Raw genomic sequence first — 6,588 nt, forward strand, 5'->3', positions numbered from 1 at the left:
AGGCCCTGGATCCAATCCCCAGTGTGTGTGTGTGTGTGTGTGTGTGTGTGTGTGTGTGTGTGTGTGTATAAGAGAGAGAGAGAATGGACCACTGTTGTTGGCAAACTTCTATAAAATGGTAGCTCAAAGGACTAGATGAGGGGTTATAGACCTGGAGGAGAAGAAATTGTGGTCAAATGGAACACTGGAGTTAGAGATGTTAGAGCTGAGCAGTTCTGGACCACAATAAAGTTTAAGATGTGGCCCTTCAAGTCTATCAGACTGAAGTGGCATGGAGAAGGTAACAGAGAAAGACAGAGGACTGAGACAATGTTGGTCTGTTATCTTCATAGATAGTAATGACTGTGATCTTAAAAATGATGGCCAGTACAGAGTGAATTCCAGGTAAGCCCAAACTAGAGCAAGATCCTACCTTGAAAAAAACAAAACAAAACAAAACAAAAAACAGAAGAACATTAAAATGATGGCCAGGAATGACAGTGCAGGAAAAGATCATGGGCCAGGTGCCAGTATCTTTGCTTAAGGGTGAGAAGAATAAGACTGTTAAACAGTGCCTAGATGCAGGGAGGAGGGAAGATCCTCTGGGTTCCCTCTCCCACTGAGGGAATTTGTGCTGGCAGCATAGGACAGTGAATCCACCCTAGCCTTTGGAGCCTGCCAGAAGCAGGAGGTGGAAAACATGATGCCCTCTCATGGACAGAAGACTCACCTCCAGGCCTTTTTTTTTTTTTTTTTTCCTTTCTTTCTTTTAAGGGATGCTCTCTGGCCCAGGCTGACCGGGAATTCACTATGTAGTGTCAGGGTGGCCTCAAGCTCACGGTGATCCTCCTACCTCTGTCTCCCGAGTGCTGGGATTAAAGGCGTGTGCCACCACGCCTGGCACATGCATAGTACCCAACAAGGCATTGCTTGTTGACTTTGTTTTGAACACATGTAAAATATCTAGAAAGCTTCTAGATCAAGCTAGAGAAGAAAAGAACAGTTATTCTTTTTTTTTTTGTTTTCTTCTTCTTCTAGGTAGGGTCTCATTCTGGCCCAGGCTGACCTGGAATTCACTATGTAGTCTCAGAGTGGCCTCAAACTCACGGAGATCCTCCTACCTCTGCCTCCTAAGTGCTAGGATTAAAGACATGCACCACTACTCCTGGCTCAAGAACAGTTATTTGTACAAATTAATCTTCTTCAAGTATATTTTCTATATGTTTCTGTTTTTTTTGGAGATAGTCCTACTCTAGCCCAGGCTGACTTGGAACTAATTCTATAGCCCAGGTTGGCTTGAAACTCACAGCAATCCTCCTACCTCAGCCCCCTGAGTGCTAGGATTATGTATGTGAGCCACCATGCACAGGTCCTGGTTTTGTCTTTTTAAATTTTTTTTTTTTTTTTTTTTTTTTTTTTAGGTTGGGTCTCATTCTAGCTCAGGCTGAGCTGCAATATACTATGTAGTTTCAGGGTAGCCTCGAACTCATGGCAACCCTCCTACTTCTGCCTCCCGAGTGCTGGAATTAAAGGTGTGTGCCACTACACCTGACAAGATTTTTTTTAATATTTCCACAAATATATCTAGTTATTTTGGGTTTTCACAAATGCCAGCCAGTTCTGTAAAAGATGAGACCAATGAAACAGCTCAATATTCATCAGTATTTTGGAATGGCTCTTGGAGGCTATAACCACAGAATGTGGCTCAGTCTGAAATTGGGAATCAGACAGGTGTGGATGGACATCTTGGCCTGGTATCACAAAATGGATATACTTAGATGGAAAATGGAGTTTCAAAGGGGGAAGTGGAGGGAGGGAGGGCATTACCATGGGATATTGTTTATAATCATGGAAGTTAATTAAAAAACTAAAAAGAAAAAAAAATTAGCTGGGCATGGTGGCGCACGCCTTTAATCCCAGCACTCGGGAGGCAGAGGCAGGAGGATCGCCATGAGTTCAAGGCCACCCTGAAACTACATAGTTAATTCCAGGTCAGCCTGGACCAGAGTGAGACCCTACCTCAAAAAAAGCAAACAAACAAACAAAATAAATTAATGGATATACTTATTTTTTTCAAGGTAGGATCTTGCTATAGCCCAGGCTGACATGGAATTAGTCTCAGGCTGACCTGGAACTCACAGTGATCTTCCTACCTCAGCCTCCCAAGTGCTGGGATTAAAGGCCTGGGCTACTACTCCAGCTAGAGTTATTTTTCTACAAATCCCTACAGACCAAAGGCTATGATTTAAGAGCCCCATGTGGTGCTGCCCTCTCAACAACCATCTTAGACTACACCTAGATTCTTCCACAGAAGGGACCAGGGGGAGAATTCCATCCCCACAGCCTGACCAGTCCAACAAGCTGCTTCAGCTGGAGGATGATTACACCTGACTATCTCTGCTGAGAGCCTCATGCAACTTGAGGACTTCACAATGAACACAATGCTTACTGTCTGAAATTTGACAGCTGTGTCTATCCTAACTTTGAACTTATTTATGTCTGGATGAATGGCTCTCACAAACGTGTGGTGGTGGCAGAAGATGGCTCCAGATGGAACCAATATCCGTGCCGAGAACATCAGCACCAGCACAGGTTCATTTCCACCTAAGAAAGACTGAGTACTTTGTCATCCTGCCTCCCCTTCATAATGACACTGCTCTTGTCCCAGGTGTCCTTTTGGCTGACTTGAGGATTCATCTGAACCCAGACCATGCACATGGTGAAGATGGTCCGCATCGGCTCTCAGAGCTCCTTGACCAGAGTGATCTACACTGCCACCATGCACCAGTTGGTTCATTTGGGTGAGCTATTGTTGCTCTTCTATGAGCTGATTGAGTTTTCCAAAGCCAACTCCTTCACAAAGAGAGCTTGAGCCTGAGAGTGCAAGAAAGCCCAGGAAGCAGACAAATCATGAAAACAGAACATGAACTTATTAAATAAGGGAACAAATGTTTTTAGTATTGGAAAGATGACTCATTCCCCAAACATCCCAGAGGAACTAACAAACCCCAACAGGGACCTCAAATACAACTCATTTTCTAAAACCTTTGGAAGAGAACCCTCCTGAGTAAAAAGATGTATAACAGCAGCAGCATGATGGGCAAAATAACTTTAATTGTACTCCCCGTCTTTTTTAGCACTTTCAACTAAGTTTACAGGGAAACATTTGACTAGGGAGCTCATGATTAAAAGGACTGAAATTGCAGGCATGGTAGCGCTCACCTTTAATCCCAGCACTTGGGAGGCAGAGGTAGGAGGTCACCCTGAGACTACATAGTGAATTCCAGGTCAGCTTGGACTAGAGCGAGACCCTACCTCAAAAATAAATAAATAAAGGACTGAAATTGTTAAAGAGACTAGCACCATTAAAGAGAAACCTCTTGCTCTTTGCTGGAACTACAGGAAAGGTGTCCAGAAGGCAAGTCTTCACCCATCTTGTGAAATGCAAATTCATTTGAAAGATGAGAGCCTAAGGCAGCTGTGGTGGTGCATGCCTTTGTCATAGCACGCAGGGAGGGGGCAGGAGGGACAGGCTGAGGTAGCAGGATCTTTGTGAGTTCATGGCCAGCCTGGGCTAGAGTGAGACCCAGTTTACAAAAAAAAAAAAAGAAAAAGAAAAAGAAAAAGAAAAAAAAAAGAATAGAAGAGAATTTGTTAAGCCAGCTGGGATGGAAGGGGTAGCTATTCTAGCTTAAGGGAGAAGAGATTGAGAAAGAAGCATGTCTGGATGTGTGAAATAGCCTGATCTTTTTAGGGAAGTGAGATCAGTGTGCGTGATGCCAAGTGTGAGTACAGGGAGATGTAGCAGCAGAAGAGGCTGGATTAGTGGGCGGAGCTGACATATGGAAGGCCTTTCACACTAAACTAGATGATGCACAACCACTAAGGGGCTTTATATAGTGTACTGACTTAATTATGGTTTGTATTTTAGATTGCCCAAGGTCAAGTGTACAAAATCAAAGTCAAGTGTACAAAATCAGTGCCCTAGAGATCAGTTAGAGGATTTACAATATGAGGGGATTGATATTGGCAGTGAAGGTAGAAGATGAATTCCAGAGATAATTTCATATCTTACATGTGTTTTTCCAGCTCTACATCATTTTACTTATTTTCAGCATGCAAGATGAGGCCTACCATGGACTAGAGTAAAACCCTATCCCCAAAAAAACCCACAAAACAAACAAAAAACACCCCTAGAAAGCCATACGTCACATGTTCTCTCTCATATGTGTATCCTAGCTACAAATTATTGGACTTCTATGTGAGTAGGAATAAAATTCAGTAGCAGAGGCAAGTAAGCTAGAAAGAGGATATAAAGGGAATAGAAAGGGAGGGAGGAGGACTTAATAGGATGGTATTGTATGTATGTAAATAGAAGAACAGATTAATGGGGGTAAAAAGACCTAAGAGGTCAGTGGACGAGATTGAATAAAGGAAAGGTGGAGGGAGGGATAATTAAAATCTAAAAGGATATAAGTAACTCATATGTAAACCTACTTTTTTGGACAATGGAACACTCAGGAGCCGTAGATTGTTGCTAGAAAATTTTCAGTGCCAGGGATGGGATACCTTCCAGTGAGTTGTTGGCCAGGGAGGTCCCTGATGACCCCAAAACTTTATAGGCATTCCCGGGGCCCTTGGTTTCCCACCAGGAATAGATGGTAAGACCTTATTGCTGAAGACTCCACATACTTGGGCTGCAAGGCCACTGAGAAATCCTGCTGGAGCTGAGCTAAAAACCTCCTCCATGTAGCCAGCTGACAGAAAGCTGACAAAAGCTACACTGCATGCAGTTCAATGGGAGAGAGAGAAATCACCAGTAAAGATACTCCACGGTGGACATTGCAAGCCTTAAATTTGGCCAGCCAAGCCAAATGAGCCAATGGGGCAATAGTGGAATGTCTGTTATGGGGGAAACCAACTGCCCTCTAATTTGATTGGAGGCCTGTTCCATGGAAGGAATACATTCCTGATACTAAAAATCTACAACAGGGGTAGTCACGAACCCTAGGGGTGTAACGTCTGCTTGTGTCTGGCTAAATGTGTATACTATGCTCATCAAACTGCTCAGTAAGCACTTCTCTTAATGTTTATACCCATATATTAATGTTACTCTCATGTTTGGTTAGTGAAGCTTCTCTTTTCAGATGGTAGTGCCCTTGGGATGACTCAGAAAACACCATGGTGCTGAGAAGAAGTGACAGAGGAGTGCTCAGCCGTGAAATATCTCTATAATAGCTTCCAAGGCTCAGGGTCCATTGTGGAAGAGGTGGTGGAAAGAATGTAAGAGCCAAAGGAAAGGTAGGACTCCTTATAACATGCTCCTCCAGACATAAAATGGCCTGGATATTTATGACCTCAAAGTGCCTAATACTACCTACACAAGACCATTATAATAGGAGGAAGGGATGATGACATCAAAATAAAAGAGAGCCTCAGAGGGGGTGGGTATATGATGGAGAGTGGAGTTTCAAAGGGGAAAGTTGGGGGAGGGAGGGAATTGCCATGGGATATTGTCTACAATTATGGAAGTTGTCAATAAAAGTAAATAAATAAATAAATAAACTCCTTATTCCCAAAGGGGGGTATCAAAATTGGCTTTCTTTTTTTTCCCCAAGGTGGGGTCTCACTCTAGCCCATACTGACCTGGAATTCACTCTGTATTCTCAGGCTGGCCTCAAACGGTTATCCTCATACCTTTGCCTCTCTTGCTTGGATTAAAGGCATGCACCACCACTCTGGCTGCTAGCTGTTTCTTCTTTTTGTGTGGGGGGGTTGAGGTAGGGTTTCACTCTAGCCCATGCCGACCTAGAATTCACTCTGTAGACTCAGGGTGGCCTTGACCTCATGGTGATCCTCCTTCCTCTGCCTCCAGAGTACTGAGATTAAAGGCGTGTGCCACCACACCGGGACCTGTATTTTTTTTTTCTCTTTTTTTAATGTAGGGTCTCCTTGTAGCATTCACTGTGTAGTCTCAGGTTGGCCTCAAACCCAGGGCAATCATCCTACCTCTGCCTCCCAAGTGCTGGGATTAAAGGCGTGTGCCACCACACCCAGCAGAAACTTTATAATATGCTTTTATTGTGCCTGCAACTCATCACACAATTTTTTAAATTTTTTTTATTCATTTATTTGAGAGAGGAAGAAGCAGATAGAGACTATGGGTATGTCACTACAAATGAACTCCAGATACATGCGCCAGTTTAGGCTTTTCGTGGGTACTTGGTAATTGAACCTGGGCCTTCAGGTTTTACAAGCAAGTACCTTTAGCCACTGAGCCATCTCTCTAGACAAGATTAATCTTTCACACATAAAATTCAAATAGTATAGCAGCAAAAAGGTTTTATAGCAATGAAAGTTTGCAAACTTTCTTTATTTTTTATTTTTTTTGCTTTTCAAGCTAGGGTCTTGCTCAAACTCAGGCAGACCTGGAATTCACTCTGTAGTCTCAGGGTGGCTTCAAACTCACGGTGATCATCCTACCTCTGCCTCCCAAGTGCTGGGATTAAAGGTGTGTGCCACCATGCCCAGCTTAACTCTTCTTTTTAAAAATATATTTTTTATGTCGGGCGTAGTGAATTCTAGGTCAGCATGGGCTAGAGCAAAACC

At 43.3% G+C, this 6,588-nt stretch overlaps 1 pseudogene; it reads left to right on the forward strand.

The window, feature by feature from the left end:
* The first annotated feature begins 2,360 nt into the window (after positions 1 to 2,360).
* On the forward strand, positions 2,361 to 3,050 carry LOC123456525 (annotated as a pseudogene).
* The last annotated feature ends 3,538 nt before the right edge of the window (positions 3,051 to 6,588 follow it).

Source organism: Jaculus jaculus, chromosome X (assembly GCF_020740685.1).
Source record: "Jaculus jaculus isolate mJacJac1 chromosome X, mJacJac1.mat.Y.cur, whole genome shotgun sequence".
NCBI lineage: Eukaryota > Metazoa > Chordata > Mammalia > Rodentia > Dipodidae > Jaculus > Jaculus jaculus.